Here is a 20,288-nt window from a genome sequence, read left to right as displayed (position 1 = left end):
GAGCAACAAAGCCCTAGCTCTCGCGACCCGCCTCCCTACATGGTGCACGGGGTGCACATTCCGCGGAAACGGACGAACCATGATATTTGCCCTAAGGTTCACGTTCAACTCGTGTAGGGGCGCCTTATCGTGCGACACAGCCACCGATTCTTCAATTGACTGTAAAATATACCTACCCGCTGGTGCACCATAGCAACTGCTCCCTCTGTGCAGTACGCTGAGCCTCGGCAATTTCATCTAAAGTATTATGCAAACCGAGTCGTAACAACATATCGTTTGACGTAGTCATAGGCAGACCAAGCGCAGCTTTGACGGCTTTTCTTATTAGTGCTTCCAATTTCTTTTTCTCCCCCTTATTCCAATTTAGCATAGCTGCCACATACGAGAAATTACACATAATAAATGCGTGAACTAAGCGCATCGCACCTTCTTCTCCTAAACCCCTATGCCTATATTAGAGATCCTTCTTATGGCCTCCTCCGCCTTCTTGGTGATACGCTGAATGGTTCTAATGTTCGATCCGTTCGCTTCAAGTACAAAACCCATGACCCTGATTGCTTCAACTTTGGGTATCACCGACCCTCCCCTAGTATGAATTCTAATGCAAGGCTCAACTTCCGGTACCCAACCCTTCGGCCTACGACCTAGCTTCTTAGATTTTAAGATCAACAACTCCGACTTTTTAGTGGAACACTTGAGCCCCATGAGACCCAGATACTCATCTGCAAGCGTTACCACCTTCTGCAGCCTAGCCTCAAGCTCTCCATCACTACCACCGACACTCCATATAGTAATGTCATCCGCGTAGATAGAATAGCCAATATCCTGGACAGTGTCCAGTGTATTAGCCACGGGTATTAGCCGACTTCGTCATCGCCAGATTGCATAGAGTTACTATACTGACTCTAGAGGACCAGCTACCCATAGGGCCCATGCCATAGAGTTTCTCACTATAACACCTAGAGGGTAATCTGGCGCCACCGTCTATGGGAGTTTCTTAAGGGGGCACCGTGCCGTCATGGGAATGACGGTATATGTGTCTGCGAGGCTCGTGTTGGCTGATGTTGTAAGAGGCTTCGTCTAAAACGTGGATATGGCTACGCAAATAACGCGTTCTTAAAGTAAATTGTTCATAAAATGTTTCCATTCACGCATATTACATCTTTACTCACTCACGATGCATGACCAAGCGAAGAAAAGCAAGAACAGACGACCAACTGTTTCAAAGCGAGCGCGAACCTTGTCGTCTGTCCTCCAACTTTAGCGGCCCGTTGATACTTTTTACGTAACATGAAGTCGTACACACAATAACAAGTTCTCATAGTTAAACAAAACATGTTTTCGGGTAATAATAAAGCTAAAACAGCTTTTCACATGCTGTTCTAGTAGAAAACGAATCATTCTGACAGACGGAACAGTGTTTGCCAAGCGCGTCTTCAAGGTGTCCTGTCTCTACGAGAACGATGCCAATCCGAATCCACAATATACCGGCATTCCCATGCATACCACAGCGCAGCAGCGCCAAATTTCCCTCTAGGTAATGTAGTGAGAAACTCTATGGCCCATGCATTGAAATCGGGAACCGCATGAGCGCCGCCATGTTGCTACGCGCCGAGGTTGCCAGCTCCTGAGACGCTTGCTAGACTTGGTGACAGTAGTCAGTTTTAATCCGGCAAGAGTAGCAGCGTAGCAGCATGGCGTCTCGCTTGTAGTGTCGTGATGTGTGCGTGCAGCCGTGTGTTTGGGCTTTATAAGTTAGTTCTTTATTCTATGTTGCGGGACGGTGTGGGTGTGGTCCATGTTGGCCGTACAGGTGGCAGTTATGCAACCGAGGGATGATCCTGTTGAAGTTTCCGGCGGTATGCGGTTTTCAGCGGTCACGCCTGTTGCAGGAGTTTCACTCGACGAGGTTACGAGCTCGAAGCTGTGGTCAGATTCCTCGTTGGCGTTCCGTAATTCGGGCGCGGTACGTTGCGTAATTCGGGCACGGGCGCGGTACGTTGCAAAAGCCGCTTTCGCGATCTATCGTCGCGACGATAGATCGGGTTTTTTTATTATTATAAGTACTGATCCAGCTGTAGGGCACATGTAACCGACAAACGGAAGTCTCAGGAGAGCATCTGAGATTATAATAAAGCAGGCGGCGCAAGAACTCCAGGGCACCCAAGTGACAGTGGGGGGATCAAAGCTCGAAGCAGAACGTTACGTAGGTTGGGGTCGTCGAGGCAGGTGTCTGTGCCAGGGTGTGTTCGCACGGACAGCTACCCTGGCACGCGCAGCAGTGCCTCGCAAGGTCGAGATACTTTAAAGGAACCTGCGCCCATGATCTTTCTTTTGCCTCGGTGCAGTGAGCACGATTAACGAGAATAATATGGAGAGCATCCGGTGCAGTCGCGAATGCGTCATGGCAAATGTAGCTCGCGTCGCCTGGCTTGTGTAGTAATATCAGAGTTCGTTGTATGAACTTTATGCATAATACGCTTTCTTACGGTACCTTAACGGAATGGGTCTAAAGGACGGTGTTGGTACATTTTTTCGTACCGCCCTAATCCTATACCCCCCACTACAAACACACACACATACCCCCTTTTTTTATGTATACATACAATTCCTTGCCATGACGGATCATAGCCTCCTTTATTTTTGAAGAATAGAGGAGGCTATGGACCGATTGACCAGTTCAAGTTGTGAACTTCTCAGGAACTGTTATAGGAATCGCTGTAATAAACACAATTCCACGATCGGAATGTTTACTTTCATTTTTTGTTGTAACACTGAGGACTACATAGAACTTTATTTTCTATATGTGAGAGAAGTATGTGGATATCACGAGCTTAAGCCAATGTGCGATACACAGACAAAGCAGCTGCTACAACATGAACTGCATTGAGGGCCACACAACACATACGTAATTAAAGGTGCAAAGTATAGGGGGAAGCCTCAAAATACGCTCTGTAGCACTGCAAAGTATAACATATATTGTATGTGTACAATAAATGTTAAAAAATACAATGCATCAATGTCCCATTTGCATTCAAGTTTATTATCAAGTTCAAGTTTGCTGAAGTTTATTATGAGCATATGTACAACAGGAATCTACTGACACAACCGCAGTCAAGGTGGCTGTTTGAGGTGTGCTGGCTGCGTCAGTGTAAGAAAAAGAAATTGGGTGAATGTCGACACCAGTGCCACTGCTTCTTGCCTCTGACCTGCACGTGCCTCCGCGGCATCTTTGTGCACAAGTGTGCTGGCGTGGCGAGGCGTAGGAGTCATCCGAGAGAAAGAGTATCGTTTACATGGAGAAGTGGCTGTTCACATTGCCTGTCGCTTTCCCTCAAATGTTTCCTTGGCGACTGGGGTGACACACCCGCAGTCGAAGTGGCTGTTCGAGGTGTGCTGGCCGCCTAAAAGAAAAAAATTAGATGAATGTCGATACCAGTGCTATTGCTTCTTGCCTCTTACCTGCATTTGCCTCCACGGCCTATTGGCTTGCGGAGTAAGTATGAGGGAGCTGCAGTGGCTAGGCGTAGTCATTGTCTAAGCAAAAAGAAAAGGCCATTCAAATGGGGAATTATGGAAATAAATGCAGTTGTTATGTCTGCTTCTTGCACTCTTCTTGCCTAAAAGTTTTCAAACATAGTGTCCAGTACACACCAGCACTCTGACTGCTTCTGCTTTTTACCTGCAGGTGTTGCTGCGAGATCTTAGTATGGCTGCGTGCAGCATTGTAGCACTTGGTGGAGGCATTTGAAGTGGTAGCCAAAAATATAAAGAATCATTCTTTTCTGCACGAATGCTTTCAATTTCTAAATGCAGGGGTAACTATCACTATTAGTGCAAGGCCCCCCACATCTATGCGGCAAGTGCCATAGCTCGAAACTGAATTTTTCCATTAGTGTTTCACAAGGCGTCTGATATGTCCACATTAGATGTGATGTGTTTATTTTTATTTATCCCAGTGTGGAGAGAGCATCATTAAATTGTTCTTTATTTTTGCGTGTCTTATTTTTTGGTTTATTTCTGAATTTGTCAAGCAGCCGTCTCATGATGCTAAAGTGACTTATGTAATAGCAATCAGCTTTTGTTTTGCAGAAAAACAATGTATTTCCTGACCCATTGTTTGACATCCCCTCGCTCGCATAATTTTGCAGAGTATTCTACCTATATTGACTTGCTTGACCTCCATTAAATGGTCTTGCATATTCAAATACGACTCTTTCCTTAAAATCATTCGACACTTCTCGTAATTTCTGTACCTTGGGTTTCTGATACTCTGCATTCACCATTTTTGCTTGTTTCTGACTAGAAATGTCTTCATTAATTTAGAGCTTAAATTTTACCTTTGGAACACAGGGAAGGGCTCGCCATTGCATATCTGAATAAAAGGGAAACATGTTTCATGAAACATTTGCAAAATCCAATTGAAGGTTGATGAATGCAGCTTGCAGTGTGATGTGAATGAATGAGCTATAAAAGTAACTCATCTCACTTGGTAAATTAAAGCACATATTAGTGTGATGTACAAGATACGTTACACTAACATGGTGGGTTCTCTTGCTTATACAGCAAAATAATCGGTGCGCGAGAAAAAAATTATTTTTGCATACCCCTTGTACACACTGATTTAAGGAAAAAGCTGGAGCTGTCCACATGATGTACTTATTTTACATGCGAGTATGGTAAACAAAAATGTGTCCCAGCTGCTTAGTGGTACTCGGGATTATGTCAGTATTGCATATGTGCCTGTTGTCTAAAATAATTGAATTTTGAAAATGCTCGCAGGGATCTGATGTGCATATCTGCAGTTTATGGATACATGTAAAAGACTCAGCATCAAGTGCAAGTGAACGGTCCCACAGACCCGGAGTCGATCATGCAAATAGATTCGCTGCACAAATTTGTGACCAGAAAAGATATTCCACATGAAATGGCATGCAAGGAAGTGTTGAAAATATTGCATAGTTAATAAAACGCCTACACTATTAATATGTGGGTTCATGCACTCGTTATGCAAAACGGAGGTGAGGCGTGCAGACAGGTCACAAGAGTAGCATATTTAGAAGCAAACAACACGAGCGCCGCCTACTTCTCTACTCTTGTGTCCTGTCTACACGCCTCACCTCTGTTTTGCATAATGAATTCTTACCAACTAGCTCAGCTCTCTGTCGTTCTAAGTCTCGATGCACTCGATTTCGTCCGCATTAGGCAGTCGCCTCTTGATTACTTCGTGGCACAGAGATACTCGGCATCAGGCTGTTTTTCTGCTGTGGCCTTTGTAGAACCATGATTGTTCAAAGTGCAACAATTAAACAGATTCTTTGAGTTGCTTGTGGATTCGCCAGTACAATTCCGGTGCGCTGGTCCGCCTGTCCAGCAATTTCCTACTGAAGGGAAACCTGCAAATAAAAACGCCGCTCCGCATGTAGAAAAATACTGTGCCGCTTCTCAAACGATTGTGATTAAAGTGAACTAGAATACATTATAGTGACACGACCGGAATGGCGCGCCTGCTTTTCCGGCGGCCCGTTACGCTCCGGAAAGCCGCTAGAGGCGCTGCCGCTCTCTTTCATATTGCGGCGCGGACGGCTGGGCTTGCGTGAGGCACGGATAGGCATTCGTCAGCCTGCCTCTCCTGCGTTTCGCAAGACTGTTGGAGTGGTGTGCATACGGTTGGCCTTGTGTTTCGTGCGAAGGGCCTTCTCGTGCGGACCGTGTGCCCTGTGCGTCTTGATAACTAAAGAGGCTGCAGAATCCTTGAACTTGGCTTCATTCACACGAATGAGAGATAATGGCGGCCTGCTCTACCCGTCAAGTGTGCTTTACACGTTTGTTGTAAATCTGGAGAATGCCCTTACTGAATGCTTCTGTCTTTTGGAATTACATTCTGACAGTGTACTTGATGTTCTGGACCCCATCAAGCGAAAGCAGAAGATTCAGCTTGGATGCCAAGATCATTGTGAGCAAGTTGCAGCTGAGGTTACAGCATTTTATATCACAACACGCCTACATTTTTTCACAAAGAGCCTAAACCAGGCTAGCATCAAAAGGCGTGAAGGTGCGATGCACCTTAAATTGAGCAGGTGCTAAACATTACTCAGTGCTCTTTGAATAAATCATACTTCAGCCCTGCCTTTATCGCTTTGATTTCTTCAGCATGCAGCTGCCTACCACGTGTAGAGCGTTGCGTTTATACTGAACTGCATGCGAAAAATTTACTGGACGATCAAGAATTTATCTGGAGGGTGAAGGTGGGCGTAAGTGAGTCGAGGGTGGGCAACCCCCTAGCTAGGGTCTCCGGACCACCCTTGGAGCAGCTCAACACTGAATGAATTCGCGTGCCATTAAGAGTGTTGAGAAACTGCCCATCAAGAATGTTTGCTGCTTTTTGCTACGACGTCGTTACAAGGACGAAGATGTAAGTTTCGCAAAATCGATCATTCATTGCCCGATCATGTCTGTGGACAGCTTGTATTAGTTCAGCACAGTGTAATTGCGTCCAATTCGCACTGATGTGGAAAGGCGATCGAATGAAAATTTTTCTACCCGCAGCCGGCGATTGCCTTGTACTCGGTTGAAAATGCGAAACGCGATGTTCGGGCTTAAATTATTTATCGGCATTTCACTACCTCAAATGTGCAAATAATAAGTAATCGCACGTGTAAGATGAGTGTGTTTAGGTAACAGCACCGATCATTTCGAAATCTGCAATTATTGCGTGCGGAAAAGCCCCTGAAACCGTAGGCCGCCGCGCCAAAGCAGTAGGAAAAGTTGCAGTGGCGCCATCTCATGGCATCAATGCGAAAACGGGCCGCCTGCGCGGAGCCGTTCGTGCCACTAGAATGTATTCTAGTTCACTGTAATTGTGATGCACCACAAGAGCTGCCTACTCGCGTGATATTCTCAACAAGGAGATACATTCGTTTACTTACATGTGAAGGTATATGCCAGAGCACTCCGGGACTTCGGTGGCACATAAGGCACGAGTGTGCCATTGCGTCCGATGTCGACACGCGATCGCATGTCAAACCTAAACTGTACGAAACTACTACGCATCCAAAAAACAGATTCGAAACCGAAATTCGCGTCATCCTTTATTGCATGAATGCGTACATCGTGATTTACATAAGTCACGGACTTAGCGATCGCTTTCTGTGAACTTAATATTAACGCACCACCTTCATATAGCCATCAGGTATGCGTTTTTAGATGACAAAGCGTAAGGTGACCTGTACTTGTTTTCAGCGCTTTCAATAGTAATTGCGCTGGCCACATTGACCAGTAGCAACAGGGCGGCGCCCTAGAGGTTCCCACTTTTCCGCATAGAGTTTCCTACAATATTACTAGAGGGAACTCTGGCGCTAGTGTCTACGTGAGCTACAATGGGAGCGGTTGTCCCAGCATGGGAATTATGGGAAGTACATGGATTTGCCTAAACTTCGTCTTTTTTGGCTTCAAACGGCTTTGTGACTTAGTAAACTCGTCATTTTCAACAGTTTATTGCGTAATAAAAAATTAAATAAACATCATTAAAATTGCCCGACTGCAGGATTCGAACACAGGGACTCTAGTACAGAAGCCTGATATTGAAACCATTAAGCCACGGATGCATGTATCGACAAGCGAATGAAACGCACTTATGAATTTATCGCGGGCATGCCAGTGCTTTGAGACGCTTGGTGCGTTTCGATTTGGGCACATAAACAAGCTCAATCATTGCAATTAATAGCAATTGTACGCGTTCCCCGGCGTCTTCTACACTTCGAAGAATATAGATTGCGCTGAAATATACGACAATAAGATTTATATAGCGTAATATACAAAGCCACAAGAACGTCTGAATCCATAAGCACGAAGATCAGACAAATCCATGTACTTCCCATCATTCCCATGGTAGGACAACGACTGCAGCGCCAGAGTTCCCTCTAGTAATTTTGTAGGAAACTCTATGCTTTTCCGGCCCAGCTTTTCCTCTAGAGTTGTTCTACTAACTCTATGCCAGATTGAATAACATAGGCGAGAGTACGGATCCCTGCGGAGTACCACAGCAACCGAATTTAAAGACTGCTAAGATTTTTGTTAAAGGTAAGTGTTAGGTTACATTTTTATTTTAATAAAATACAAGAATGCTGAGGTTATATTACTGTTCTATTAATATATATAAATTATTTATTTATTTCGAAAATGACATACAAATACGAGCCTGCCCAAGCCAACAATGGGCTTGTGGGGCAGCGCTCGGCAGAATGGAGCAAGCCAGGGAGCGGCACAGTAAATCAATTATGTACAAGACTCAAAATAAAACTAAAGAAAAAAAGAAAGAAAGAAAGAAAGAAAGGAAAGAAACGAAATTACACATACAAATCAAAAATATAAGATTTAACTTCTTTCCGTGTGCTGGAAGATAAAACTTTATCTGGCAGGTCATTTAACACATCAGGTACATAGAAGGCACGGACACGTTTGCCATATCTTGTCCGTACTCTTGGTAAGGTAAAGCGGTCGCGTGTACGTAATGCTCTGGCGGGAACATACGGAAGGCAGAACTCATTGTTCCATATATACAAAAGGATTACCGTTTCTTTGAATAACAGCCTGAACGAGGGCATGTGCGAGCATGAAAAAAGACTGGAATTGTTAGTAATGTGCACACCATACATCACCGCCCGAATTATGGATTTTAGTAAAGAATCAACTTTATTGCGCCAAAACACTGAACAGAAATAAAAAGAACAGATTCCATATCTCAGCACACTGTACGCTAATGCATGTGCTATTGTTTTCCTTACGTAAATTGGGCATAGTGCTTTAGCAGTAGGCAGGCTATTTTGCGCAGCCTTTCACAAACGTTAGCCAAGTGAGTGTTCCAGGACATGTTAGAATCGAAATGAACACCGAGATAATTGACACTTGAGAGGTATGGAATAGGAGAGCAAGAGCAATTGTTACACAGAGGAGAATGAAGAAACAGTGGAGTGATGACAGGAATAGATTTCAGCGGATCGTGAAAACATACTAATTTAGTTTTATTCTGGTTAATAGAAATTAAGTTTTTACGGTACCAACTGATAACATTTGTAGTGTCAGTTTGTAATTCAGCCACGGCTTGATGGTAATTAGTATGACGAGATACTAAAAGCGTGTCATCTGCGTATTGAAACACCCGACAGCGAAAAATTGCTTGACTGAGATCATTAACGTACAAGTTGAATAAAAGGGGAGCTAAAATCGACCCTTGGGGAACTCCAGCGCTCAACTGTCTAGGTTTGCTTTTAATATTTCCGAGAACTACTACTTGAATTCGACCGTGCAAATAATTCTCAAGGAAAGTTAGAAAAGGCCCTCGGAAGCCATAGCTATGAAGTTTACAAAGTAAAATTTCATGGTTAACGGAGTCAAAAGCTTTTGATACGTCTAGAAATAATGCACAAGCGAATGCACTAACTTCAAGAGTACTACTCAGGAAATCGGTTAATTCATCTAATGCTAATCTAGTGCCACGCCCACAAGTAAATCCGTACTGATTAGGCGACATTATGTTGTGCGCATCAATGAAGCTCTGCATTACGTGAAAAATATGCTTTTCAAGTATAAGAGCAATGCACGAAAGTAACGAAATTGGCCTGTAGTTTGTGACAACATTGACCTGTCCGCTTTTGAAGAGAGGAACTACAAGCGCTTCCTTAAGGCCAGGCGGTATTTCTTTTGTGGTTATAATGTTATTTATAATTGCTAAAAGAACATTCTTCAGGGCCTCGAAATTTCTGCGAAGGACGTCCACAGATACACCATCTAATCCAACCGACTTGTGCTGTTTTAAGTTAAATAAAATATAGCGAATATCATCCTCGGTACACTCAGGCAGGAATGCAGAGTCAACTACCGATTGTGGCATACAATAACTAGCCGTATTACCGGACAAGCTTGCTGCAGTAGACGAGAAAAAGGAATTAAATTGGTCTGCTAACGTTATAGATGGTGGACCGAAATTCTTCGCAATAGTTTGGTATGCGCCTTTCCGGGGACGACCCCTTAATTCGTTAACCACGGACCAAGTCTTGGAAGGGTTATTTCTAAATTCAGAAAATTTACCTTGGAAGTGCTGTCGCCTGGCACCTCTAAGCACAGCAGTGACTTTATTGCGAGCCATCTTATAAGCTTCACGAAGATACTGATTATTAGGTGAGCGCCGACAACGCGCCCAGGCTAGTTCTTTTTCAGCTAACGCGGTTAGAGCATTTCCATTTATCCACGGGCATTTCGGTTTTCGTTGCTTTAAGACGACTACGTTTTTGCAAGAGTGCACTGCCTGCGTATAAACGGCAATAAAAGATTTATACAGGTGACTGGCAGGAACTTCTGCTAGGAAAGATTTCCAGTCGTAGCCTTGCAACAACGAGTCCAGCTTTCTTTTATCAATAACCTCTATCTGTGATACTGGGTTGTTAGCCGCCGCATGCTGAGACGATAGAAAGCTACACCCAACATAGAAGTGATCGGATAGCTTTTGCTCAATAATAAACGGAAGTACCTGGTCGTTCTCAGTGCGAACATTGACGTGATCTATGCATGAAGACACAAGCGATGTGCCCAAAATTTCGACACGTGTGGGAAGGTTGATAATAGAATCTATTCCAACGTCAGCAAGCGTGTTCAAGTAATCAGCTACAATGTGTCGTTCTTTCTTCAGCACGTCAATGTTAACATCACCTATCATGCACACGTGACCAGATGGAAAAGCAAGTAGATGCAATTCGTCCACAAACTTTCTAACACTTTGATTTGGCGGCCTATAAATAGCGAGCAATGTGATGGCAAAAGATCGTGTGTGAATACGAAGGGCTAGCGATTCAGCACTTGTGAAAATTATGTTCAGAGGACTTGAAATCCAACAATTTTTAATGAAAATGGCAATTCCACCGCCACGGCCGTCCTTGCGCGTCAAAAAATGATTGTGATAACCTTGGAGTTGAAAGAGACCAGTATGTTCCTGCCCAATATTAATTTCAGTTAAGACAAAAACATCAGCTATATCACGTACTGCACCAGCGTGGACACAAAATTCATTCCAGTGCTTGCGAATACTACGCACGTTTGCATGAAAAACAGTGAATGTGCCTTCACCTGGTTTTAAAAGAACAGAAAAAGAAGGAAAGTCTCGAAATTGTTCGCACGAAGCCATGAATCAGGAAAAAGATTACAACAGACAAAGCAGAGGATAGAAGAGGTCAGACTAGCCGAGACAAGTCACAAGGGCTCATTATGCGCACAACTGGGTCACCCTCCTTCTTACGGGCATAAATTTTGCCATGTTTCACCCATACGAACTTGAAATCGGCCTCTTTGGCCTTAGTCTTTGTCTCCCAGAACAGTTCTCTGTTGTATTTCGTCAAGTTTTCGACAAAGAAAACCGAGGGCTCATTTTCCTTCGCCAGAGATTCCAGTTTCTTTCGCTTTGCCAGCCAGCTGTCACGTATGCCCGCCGAAAGGAAGCGCACTAAAACTGGAGCTGTTTTGCTCTTCCTGGGCAACCGGTGCACAGCTACTACGTGACCTGGCAGGAATGAATCAATGCCCAATTGATCGGCCAGTTCAGCAACAGTAGTAGTCAAGTTTTCACTAGGAAGTTGGGGTAGGTTATGAATTTCGAGGTTTGAGGACCTACTATACTGTTCAGAGGCATTTATTTCTCCTCTAAGGTCTTGAATGACAGCTGCCTGAGAAGCGACCTGATCCTCAAGTACCATCACCCTAGAAGACAATTCAGTGAGCTGTTTCTCTCGTGTTGCTGATCCTTTCAGTAAGGAATCATATTTATTTGAAACAAAGTCAACCGAGTCGTGTATTTCCTGCATTTTTGTTTTCACTGCTTCGATCTCGGACTTGAGGCACAACAGTTTGTCTATTTTCGACGGAACCAGGGAAAGAGATTCAACTTTCGCACGAATAGAATCCAGCAACGATAGCTTTTCAGCAATAGCTGTTAACTGGCTAGAACTGCCTTGGGAAGAATCCGCTGATCTACATGTTTTACACCGCCACTTTTCTCTCTTTTTCGGGCCCATCGACAAGAATGTGCCTTCAGCCACACCTGAGAACTATTGACCGAGGTGATACAACAATGCACAGTTAGAGCATTCCATGCACCGGTCTTCGCCGGCAAAATCAACCCCACATTGAGCACAATCTTTTCCCTCCATCACACATGCGCACAAGAGAACACACGCGGTAGATCAAGCAAATGACAGTTTTGCAGTTGGCGGCATGGAATGTACAGAAACGTTGCTACAGCGAAACCGGCTCACCTGCAGGAACAGTACAAATCGTTTTAGGGCCGGCTCTGGACGTGCCGCCAACTGCGCTTGCGGCTTGCAAGCGATGCGCTTTTATGGGGACGATGACGGCGCTTGTTGATCAGAGCACCATCTTGTGACGCGAACCCAAGTCAAGAAGAACTGGAAAAGTTTCACGTTTTTCAGCAGAGCTGCCACACCGTCGAAGCCATCCGTGCAAAAGAGCATCCGACGTCCGATGAACCACTTGAAACTCTTGTGACGTAGTTGCGCACCTGCAGGAACAGTACAAATCGTTTTAGGGCCGGCTCTGGACGTGCCGCCAACTGCGCTTGCGGCTTGCAAGCGATGCGCTTTTATGGGGACGATGACGGCGCTTGTAAAGCCCCTCAATTTTTCAAAAGTAGCGCCATTCTTAGATCTTTCCGACACCCCGCTCACCCTGGCGGGTCCTCCTCGACGCCTCCTGTCTCCCCAGCCTCCTCCGCTCCCCCATTGGCCAATCTGTGTCACGTGGAAGCAGGCGCCGCGCTTTTGTGTATTTTTTTCTTTCCAGCGCGGAGCAGGCGCCGCGCTTTTGTATATTTTTTCTTTCCAGCGCGCGCCGACCTCCATTATTGGGCCTGCGCGACGAAACTACGGCAGGCGGACTGACAGAGTGCGTTAGCGTAATAGAATGTGCAGGGCCGAGAACATAATTGCGATGCCATGCTGCTGCGCCTTCGGTTGCCGCAACAGACACAGCGAGGGCAAAAAGTTTTTTGCTTTGCCGTCCGGCGGGCGCTACACAAAAAGAAGTGTGGATACGCAGGATCGGGCGGGCTGACTTCGAGGAAGTGACAAAGAACGCACGGCTTAGTGAAGTAAGGGCCACGGCTACTCACAACCTCTTATTTTGAGCCTAGTTCACGCCTTCCGCTTCGAAAAAGTGTGTGTTCATGCTCTGCGTGGTTTTTAGCGCGTTGTTTGACTTCTTTTTTCGAATGTGCTCTCTTTGTTTCATGTAGTTTTGTCTTGCGGTGAGATGCACGCATCTGCAGCTGGCCTGTGACATAAAAGCGACTTTATTCAGGGTGTGTTTTGAGCTCCACCAGAAGTTAGCACATTATCGACGCTTTTGCAAGGCTCACTATGACTTACGACGCAGTCTTAGCTTCGAATGTACGCCCGCATGCATTGATTTGGTTTGTGGTGATTAACGTTTTTAACGTTCCGAAGCGACTAAAGCTAAGAGGTCGTAGTGGATGGCTCAGGATAACTTTATCTAGCTCGCCTGGGGATGTTTAACGTGCACTTTGATCGTAGAGTCGTACGTGGGCCGGTAAATTCCTCGTTGGCGTTTCATAATACTCGCGCGCTAGCGCTGCTTTAGAAGTTGGCGCCTCGGCGCGATTGTATTTCTTCAATAAATTTTATTTACTAGTTGTAACAACTTGTCATTATTTCGTATTATTGACGGCGCCTCCAGGGCACCAAAGCGGCAACGGGAACACCAAAGCTAGAACCAGGGCTGGATGGGGCTTGCCGAAGCCTGTGCATGCCAAGGGGGTATAAGATCGCGGACAGCCAATTTTGTATGTGAACACTCCCTGCGACGCCTGCATTAGTGTAATGTTACGTGCTCTTCAGAGGCCTCCGTTAGCCATTACATGTGCCCTCCTGGAGCAGTACTTGTAAAAAAAAATAATATGTCGTCACGATTACCAAAGCAACCCGCAATGAAAAAAACGGCCCTGTTGCCAGGCATTGCTGACCACACACAACCGGAATCTCTCACGCGCCGACCGAACAAAAGTGTCCTGCAGGTACGTGAATGAACCTACGAAACCACGTACACATACCTTCACGCTGTCAACACCTGAAACTTTGGTAATTACGCGCGTTTGAGTACACCGCGTGCTTGCGTCGTGTTTCAGCAACACGAACTCTCAACGTCGCGCGCTTTACGCCTTAAATACTCCTTGAATAATGGTAATTTTCTCTATTTCTTCCGCAATTCCAAGACGAAATTCTAAAGGCCAGTTACCGACTGGCGAAGAAAGATCTCGATTGAAAAAACTGCTCCGCAGGGCTCGAACGAACTTTTCTGCGGATTTCCTCCCGTAGCGTGTTAGCCGTCGTCTGCTACGGCAGGCCCACCACCGGCGGCGCCACCGACGAGGCCGCGCCGAGCGGAGGAGGAGGGAAGTGAATGGCGCTACTTTGGGAAATTGAGGGGCTTTAGGCGCTTGTTGATCAGAGCACCATCTTGTGACGCGAACCCAAGTCAAGAAGAACTGGAAAAGTTCCACGTTTTTCAGCAGAGCTGCCACACCATCGAAGCCATCCGTGCAAAAGAGCATCCGACGTCCGATGAACCACTTGAAACTCTTGTGACGTAGTTGCGCACCTGCAGGAACAGTACAAATCGTTTTAGGGCCGGCTCTGGACGTGCCGCCAACTGCCTATGCATAACCATTCAAGACCGCTGTACCCATAGAGTTAGTAGAACAACTCTAGAGGAAAAGCTGGGCCGGAAAAGTGGGAACCTCTAGTAGGGTGGCTAGAATTGGGAGGTGTGAAGACCGCGGCGCCGCCGCCATTGCCTAGGGAGGCCCCGCTACGCGTTCCTCCCACTGGGGAAAAATTTGGCGCTTTCGTCGGGGGCGCGGGTAGGGTGGCTAGCGCGGGAGCGCCGTGTGCTTATCAGTCTCGCAGGCCACGGTGCAGTGCAAAGTAATTCTCGTGGTCGGTATAGTGCAGCTGTATTTTTTTCGCGTTTCCTTAATTTCGATCGCTTCACAACACAGCGAATCTAAGTGGCACAGAATGGGATGGCGTGAAGGTCAGAGTGCGTGAGTGCTTCAGGTCTTGGGGCAAGCTTCGAGCGCACGAGGAGCGTGGGGCGAATAAAACCGTCTCCGACGCGATCCTCCTGCTCTCGAGGCCACTGTCCGGCGGGCCTGGTGTTGCTTCGGCTCTGGCCTCACTCCGAAAGGAACTTCGGATTCTCCTGCAGCGACGCTGGGACGGCTTGAGGGCCACAGCCTGAGCAGAGCTGTGGGAAATGGAAGCGTGGTGCAGCAGAAATGTCCTACGTAAGCATATTTCAAGGAAGAACACAACTCTCTTTCCCTAATAGATCCAAGTGATGGTAGCATAGTCGACTCACCAGATGGAGTTCTTGCACTGGTGAGGCAGTTTTACATGACCTTGTGTGCCTCTCTAGTTGCCTCTCCAGCTGTATTTCCGTTTGCTTCACCAGCTGAGCCACCACAAGCGTGCGACTCAGCCATAGATGAGCACGAGCTATTTTCGGCCTTGAAGTCTATGAAGCGTAATCGCAGGCCAGGATCCGATGGTCTGACAGTCGAATTTTATGTTAAATTTTGGACACTGTTAGCGAAGCCGTTCATATCACTGGTGAACAGGCTACTCGGTGAAGGGACTTAGCGTCTCAACGAGAGGGGCTAATCACTCTACTTTGTAAGGACGAGTCGAGGAGCTCCTATCTGAGAGCATGGCATCCAATCACGCTTCTGAGCTGCGATTATAAGCTCATAGCAAAGTGCCTGTGTACGCGACTCACAGCAGTGCTCAGCACTGTTTTGGGTCCATACCGGGCATGTATAGTGTCCAGGGGCGCTCTACTCAGCTTCACGGTTTAGCGGTGAGGGACCTTCTCCTGGAGGGAAATACCAGGAAACTTCCGGTATTCTTTGCTCCTTCGATCAGGAGAAGGCTTTCGGCATCATTAGCCATAGGTACCTTTTCCGTGTTCTGCAAGGGGCTGGTTTTAGTGTGGGTTTTCGGCAGATGGGGTCCAAGCTTTGTATTCTCGACCGACTTCTGCTGTTGTCATACGGGACCGCGTCTCGGGGGCTTCTGTATCCCTCAGCATGTCTATACATCGTCATTCAGACACTCGAGGACAGGTTCACTCGTGCATTTAGCACTACGCGACTGCGCGCAAAAGTTGGGAAGAATTTTTGTTTTTAGCAGCCAATGTGCCACAGATTGGCTGCAGGAGGCATTCCGCTGATCTAACTGGATCGATGTCTAGGTTTTATTGTATAACACGTATTCACTTTTTCCTCAAAAGCTTAAATCAGTGTGTCATCCACAACAAAGCCAAGAAGGTTAAGCCCTGCGTTTTGTAAGAATGTGATGTTATGCAATAACTGTGTTATTTCCAATAAACATGTATTAAGTCGCAAGCGCTTTGTATTTCTTCACCACAATGCTGATATATTGCATGAACTTCCTCCATTTAAAGTAATGTTGCAATCCCAAATATGTGACTTATGTGCGGGCGACACATTCAAGGTTATTCCAATGCACTCGCCTTGCGCGGCAATTCCTATGAACTATATTTTCAGTAAGGCATAAGCGCGCTAATCTCGGCAGGAGGTGGTCGCAAAAACCGTTGCTGTGTCGGCTGCGTGGTCGGTGCTCGCTGTTCCCATGTGGAATGAGAGCAGCGAAATATCATTAAGTTCTCTCAGCATCTACAATGTAGAGAAAAAAGTCTGGTCACATTTTAACGCATTCAAACGCAAAAGCTAAGCGCTACCAAATGATTTTCCCGCTCGGAGGTATGCAGACGCCCCGAGAAACTACGGCGCCCTAAACGGCGCCCCGGCCGGCAGCGCCGTCACGTGGCAGGAACGCGTTTTGGGGCCAGCTTCCGGAGGCCGGTCTTCACACCTCCCCATTCTAGCCACCCTACCTCTAGGGCGCCGCCCTGTTGCTACTGGTCAATGTGGCCAGCGCAATTACTATTGAAAGAGCTGAAAGCAAGTACAGGTCACCTTATGCTTTGTCATCCAAAAACGCATACCTGATGGCTTTATGAAGGTGGTACGTTAATATTCGGTTTACAGAAAGCGATCGCTAAGTCCGTGACTTATGTAAATCACGATGTACGCATTCATGCAATAAAGAATGACGCGAATTTCGGTTTCGAATCTGTTTTTTGGATGCGCAGTAGTTTCGTACAGTTTAGGTTTGACATGCGATCGCGCGTCGACATCGGACGCAATGGCAAACTCGTGCCTTATGTGCCACCGAAGCCCCGAAGTGCTCTGGCATATAACTTCACATGTAAGTAAACGAATGTATCTCCTTGTTGAGAATATCACGCGAGTAGGCAGCTCTTGTGGTGCATCACAATCGTTTGAGAAGCGTCACAGTAGAGCATTTTTCCACATGCGGAGCGGTGTTTTTATTTGCAGGTTTCCCTTCAGTAGGAAATTGCTGGACAGGCGGACCGGCGCACCGGAATTGTACTGGCGAAGCCGCAAGCAACTCAAAGAATCTGTTTAATTGTTGCACTTTGAACAATCATGCTTCTACAAAGGCCACAGCAGAAAAACAGCCTGATGCCGAGTATTTCTGTGCCACGAAGTAATCAAGAGGCGAGTGCCTAATGCGGACGAAATCGAGTGCATCGAGACTTAGAACGACAGAAAGCTGAGCTAGTTGGTAAGGATTCATTATGCAAAACAGAGGTGAGGCGTGCAGACAGGACACAAGAGTAGAGAATTGGGCAGCGCTCGTGTTGTTTGCTTGTAAATACTCTTCTCTTGTGTCCTGTCTGCACGCCTCACCTCCGTTTTGCATAGCGAGTGCATCAAACCACATCTTAATAGCGTAGGCGTTTTATTAACTGTGCAATATTTTCAACACTTCCTTGCATGCCATTTCATGTGGAATATTTTTCTGGTCACAAATTTGTGCAGCGAATCTATTTGCATGGTCGACTCCGGGTTTGTGGGACCGTTCACTTGCACTTGATGCTGAGTCTTTTACATGTATCCATAAACTGCAGATATGCACATCAGATCCCTGCGAGCATTTTCAAAATTAATTATTTGAGACAACAGGCACCATATGCAATACTGACATAATCTCAAATACCACTAAGCAGCTGGGACACACTTTTGTTGAGTATACTCGCAAGTAAAATAAGTGATCATGTGGACAGCTCCAGCTGATTTTCCTTAAATCAGTGTGTACAAGGGGTATGCAAAGATAATGTTTTTTCTCGCGAACCGATTATTTTGCTGTATAAGCAAGAGAACCCACCACGTTAGTGTAACGTATCTTGTACATCACACTAATATGTGTTTTAATTTACCAAGTGAAATGAGTTACTTTTATGGCTCATTCAGTCATATCTCACTTCAAGCTGCATTCATCAATCTTCAGTTGGATTTTGCAAATGTTTAATGAAACATATTTCCCTTTTATGCATATATGCAATGGCAAGCCCTTCCGTGTGTTCCAAAGGTAAAGTTTAAGCTCTAAATTAATGAAGACATTTCTAGTCAGAAACAAGCAAAAATGGTGAATGCAGAGTATCAGAAGCCCAAGGTACAGAAATTACGAGAAGTGTCAAATGATTTTAAGGAAAGAGTCGTATTTGAAAATGCAAGACTCTTTAGTGGAGGTCAAGCAAGTCAATATAGGTAGAGTACTCTGCAAAATTATGCGAGTGAGAGGATGTCAAACAATGGGTCAGGAAATGCGTTGTTTTTCTGCAAAACAAAAGCTGATTGCCATTACATAAGTCACTTTAGCATCATGAGACTGCTGGTTGATAAATTCAGAAATAAACCAAAAAACAAGACACGCAAAAATAAAAAACAATTTAATGATGCTCTCTCCACACTGGGATAAATAAAAACAAACACATCACATCTAATGTGGACATATCAGACGCCTTGTGAAACACTAAAGAAAAAATTCAGTTTCGAGCTATGGCACTTTCCGCATAGATGTGGGTGGCCTTGAACTAATAGTGATAGTTACCACTGCATTTAGAAATTGAAAGCATTCATGCAGACAAGGAGGATTCTTTATATTTTTGGCTACCACTTCAAATGCCTCCACCAAGTGCTACAATGCTGCACGCAGCCATACTAAGATCTCGCAGCAACACCTGCAGGTAAAAAGCAGAAGCAGTCAGAGTGCTGGTGTGTACTGGACACTATGTTTGAAAACTTTTAGGCAAGAAGAGTGCAAGAAGCAGACATAACAACTGCATTTATTTCCATAATTCCCCATTTGAATGGCCTTTTCTTTTTGCTTAGACAATGACTACGCCTAGCCACTGCAGCTCCCTCATACTTACTCCGCAAGCCAATAGGCCGTGGAGGCAAATGCAGGTAAGAGGCAAGAAGCAATAGCACTGGTATCGACATTCATCTATTTTTTTTCTTTTAGGCGGCCAGCACACCTCGAACAGCCACTTCGACTGCGGGTGTGTCACCCCAGTCGCCAAGGGAACATTTGAGGGAAAGCGACAGGCAATGTGAACAGCCACTTTTCCATGTAAACGATACTCTTTCTCTCGGATGACTCCTACGCCTCGCCACGCCAGCACACTTGTGCACAAAGATGCCGTGGAGGCACGTGCAGGTCAGAGGCAAGAAGCAGTGGCACTGGTGTCGACATTCACCCAATTTCTTTTTCTTACACCGAGGCAGCCAGCACACCTCGAACAGCCACCTTGACTGCGGGTGTGTCAGTAGATTCCTGTTGTACATATGCTCATAATAAACTTCAGTAAACTTGAACTTGATAATAAACTTGAAGGCAAATAGGACATTGATGCATTGTTTTTTTGAACATTTATTGTACACATACAATATGTTATACTTTGCAGTGCTACAGAACGTATTTTGAAGCTTCCTCCTATATTTTGCACCTTTAATTACGTATGTGTTGTGTGGCCCTCAATGCAGTTCATGTTGTAGCAGCTGCTTTGTCTGTGTATCACACATTGGCTTAAGCTCGTGATATCCACATGCTTCTCTCACATATACAAAATAAAGTTCTATGTAGTCCTCAGTGTTACAACAAAAAATGAGAGTAAACAATCCGATCGTGGAATTGTGTTTATTACAGCAATTCCTATGACAGTTATTGACAAGTTGACAACTTGAACTGTTCAATCCGTCCATAGCCTCCTCTATTGTTCAAAAGTAAAGGAGGCTACGATCCGTCATGGCAAGG

At 45.6% G+C, this 20,288-nt stretch overlaps 2 long non-coding RNA genes across 2 annotated transcripts; one reads left to right on the top strand and one right to left on the bottom strand.

Annotated features, from left to right (window-relative positions):
• Positions 1-3,051: 3,051 nt before the first annotated feature.
• On the bottom strand, positions 3,052-7,159 carry LOC142586023 (uncharacterized). The gene is made up of 4 exons (XR_012829177.1): positions 6,930-7,159; positions 5,147-5,396; positions 3,463-4,375; positions 3,052-3,404 (listed from the first exon to the last, which is right to left on the bottom strand). It is a non-coding gene; the product is annotated as an uncharacterized LOC142586023 (long non-coding RNA).
• A 9,858-nt stretch (positions 7,160-17,017) lies between these two features.
• LOC142586030 (uncharacterized) lies at positions 17,018-19,878 on the top strand. The gene is made up of 3 exons (XR_012829178.1): positions 17,018-17,753; positions 19,364-19,438; positions 19,497-19,878. It is a non-coding gene; the product is annotated as an uncharacterized LOC142586030 (long non-coding RNA).
• Positions 19,879-20,288: the final 410 nt, after the last annotated feature.

Source organism: Dermacentor variabilis, chromosome 6 (assembly GCF_050947875.1).
Source record: "Dermacentor variabilis isolate Ectoservices chromosome 6, ASM5094787v1, whole genome shotgun sequence".
NCBI classification, from domain to species: Eukaryota; Metazoa; Arthropoda; class Arachnida; order Ixodida; family Ixodidae; genus Dermacentor; species Dermacentor variabilis.
Note: the sequence above shows the minus strand (reverse complement) of the source record. Positions and strands in the feature narration are given on the sequence as shown.